This window comes from Aricia agestis, chromosome 22 (genome assembly GCF_905147365.1).
Source record: "Aricia agestis chromosome 22, ilAriAges1.1, whole genome shotgun sequence".
NCBI lineage: Eukaryota > Metazoa > Arthropoda > Insecta > Lepidoptera > Lycaenidae > Aricia > Aricia agestis.
In genome coordinates this window covers 8,583,746-8,586,874 of record NC_056427.1, presented here as the reverse complement: position 1 = coordinate 8,586,874, position 3,129 = coordinate 8,583,746, and the positions used below count along the sequence as shown (strand labels likewise).

At 33.1% G+C, this 3,129-nt stretch overlaps 1 long non-coding RNA gene across 1 annotated transcript; it reads right to left on the bottom strand.

Moving 5' to 3' along the window:
- Positions 1 to 238: 238 nt before the first annotated feature.
- LOC121738134 lies at positions 239 to 1,392 on the bottom strand. The gene is made up of 2 exons (XR_006037240.1): positions 1,183 to 1,392; positions 239 to 1,070 (listed from the first exon to the last, which is right to left on the bottom strand). It is a non-coding gene; the product is annotated as an uncharacterized LOC121738134 (long non-coding RNA).
- Between the last annotated feature and the right edge of the window lie 1,737 nt (positions 1,393 to 3,129).

Below are 3,129 nucleotides of genomic sequence, written 5' to 3'. Positions count from 1 at the left end.
GATACGGACAGATAGTATTAAGAAGTGTGCAGTACAATTATGCTATCCACTTACCAAAATTATAAATCAATCAATAGAACAAGGTGTCTTTCCTAGTCGACTAAAAATTTCAATTATTAGGCCTCTGTTCAAAAAAGATGATAAAACTGAAATAAATAATTACCGACCAATAACTTTAATTCCGATTTTAGCAAAGATCTTTGAAAAAGTCATGCTAAAACGTATTAAAAAATTCTTCAATTCAGAAAATCTGCTAGCTAATGAACAGTTTGGTTTCCGAGACAATAGCTCTACTACAGAAGCCTGTTTTTATTTGAGCAAAATAATACATGAAAGTTTAAATAACAAAATACCTATCACAGGGATATTTTTAGACATGACCAAGGCTTTTGACTTAGTTAATCATGACATTCTACTGGCTAAACTAGAAAAATATGGAATCAGAGGCAAGGCATATGACTGGATAAAATCCTATTTAAGTCATCGGAAGGTGTGTACAGTAATTACAAAAATTGTTGGTAATTTAAAAAAAACTTATAAATCTAGGTATGCATATTTAGACATAGGAGTTCCACAAGGAAGTATGATTGGTCCATTTCTTTTTCTGGTGTACATAAATGACGTCACAACTGCAACTAAACATCTAAAAATTCTGTTTGCTGATGACACTACAATCTTGGTCAAATGCCAAAACATATTATTTTACGAACAAGAATTAAGAAATGCACTCAATGATATAATATCATGGTTGATCAAAAATGACTTACAAGTTAATCTTAATAAAACGAAAATAATGCAATTTAAATATTATAATGCAACGCAGATACCCAAGAAAATCACTTATGACAACATTATTGTAGAGGAAGTGGAATCATTAAAATTTTTAGGACTTATGTTTGACCAGCATTCCAACTGGAAAGCACATGTTGACTATATTTGTAGCAAGCTTGACAAGTTCGTTTATGCACTGCAACGCTTAGCAAAGACTGTATCAATATCGGCAGCTCTATGTGCATATCACGGATATGTGTCATCCATCTTATCTTACGGTCTTATAATGTGGGGCAACTCTGTGGAATTTGATTCAGTTTTTAAATTGCAAAAAAAATGTGTTAGAGCAATTTGTGGTGTAGGGCCGCTTGAAAGTTGCAAACCCTTATTCCAAAACCTGAAATTACTTACGCTGCCTTGTATGTACATTAGAGACATGTGCATCTTTGTTAAAAAACATCCAAAATACTTTGTACAAAACAAGGATAACAATGTTGCAAAAAGATCACAACGTTATCCTAATAAATTAATCATGCCCAAATGTAGCAGCACAACGTTTCTTAAAAGTCCTTATTCTATGGCTATTAAAATCTATAATAACTTGCCAAAAGATTTAGAAAAATTAAGTTTCATTCCTTTTAAAAGAAAATTAAATGAATGGCATTTAAATAATTTTTTTTTTTTTTCTATTTTGGCAACTTGACACAAAGGATGCGTATTGTGCCACAGACAGGGTAAAAAGGTAAGGAACGGCGGAAGGAATAAAAGGAAACGGAATTTGGAAGAAAGTTAATTAAAACAGTGTGGTAAATAATTAAATTCTACAATAAACTAAATGACATATAACTTATTCTAAATATTAATATTATTTAATGATAAGTAATTAGATATACAATTATATACATATTTATCATTGGAAGCAAGTAGTATATTTACAGAAGTAGGAAATGGAATAGGGATTAAAGACAGTTTATTATACAGTTGGGAATGATCATGGAGGGAACACGATAGGATAATGTGGTTTAAGTCACCTACTTCTCCACAGTCACATAAATCATCATCTTTAACGCCAATTCTCCTAAGATGCGTTGGAATGCACATATGACCCAGTCTCATCCGAATAATTGATGTTGTTATATTTTTAGAAAGGAATATTTTAGAGAACCAGGGCTTAGTAGGGATCTCTGGTTGAATTTTACGATACTGTATAGCTTTTGTTTGACTACTCAAGGCCCACGACTTATTCCAAGATTTCAATAGGGAACTCCGTGCCAGAGCAGCCAAATCATGCGCATAATTATTAAAAGGGAACAAATCACCACTGAAAACAGCCTCTTTTGCCAATTTGTCGGCAATTTCATTGCCAACAATACCGCAATGGCTCGGTATCCATATAAATGTTATTGAAAAGCCTTGAAGTTTACATTGATATAGAAGGTTTCTAACTTGGACAATAATTGGATAACAATTTTTTGATTTAAAAGGAAATTTAATCAGGGATTGTAGAGAGCTTAAAGAATCTGTGAATATTAGAGTCTCCTTAAGCCTGCCAAGTAAAATATACTCAACAGCCTTAAAAAGGCCGTAACACTCTCCTGTAAAAACAGATGTTTCAGGCGGAAACTTTACTTTTTGTACAATATTATATTGTAAATGGTAGACACCAACTCCAATACAACTATCTGTAGTATCCTTAGATGCATCTGTATACATGTGGTGGTAACCCTGCCAATTGTTATTCGTGATGTACTTAAATATATTGTTAGCAAAATATGTATCTGTTTTTTGAATGCCAATGTCAAGTCTAATATCTGGCACAAGCGTTAGAGCTTCATATACTGAATCAAATAATGGAAAAGTTTGAGAACGAAAAGTGGGGGCGTCAATTACTAAGAATTTACGATAACTAGTAAGAAGTAAGGGATGAGATTTATGATGCCAGTATTTATTATTACTATGACACAGTTGAAATAAAGTTCTAAGTTTTGGAATTAAGGGATGATTTTTAAATTGATAACAACGAACAAAATATTTATCCGCCAGATATTGTCGACGGAGTTGAAGAGGAGGTTCGCAACATTCCAACTGAAGTGCGTTTATTGGAGATGATCTCATAGCTCCGCAGATTATACGCAAGGCTTTCGCTTGTATTTTGTCCATTTTTTGTAAACCAGTTACGCTACACGGCTCCAAAAGAAAAGTGCCATAATCTAGGACACTCCTAATTATTGCATTATAAATTAACTAGCTGTTGCCCGCGACTTCGTCCGCGTGGACTTCAGTTTATAGCGCGCGATGTCAACAAAATTGGTGTCAAAAGCTTTTATAAAAAAACCCTGGTACCCATTAAATCAATAC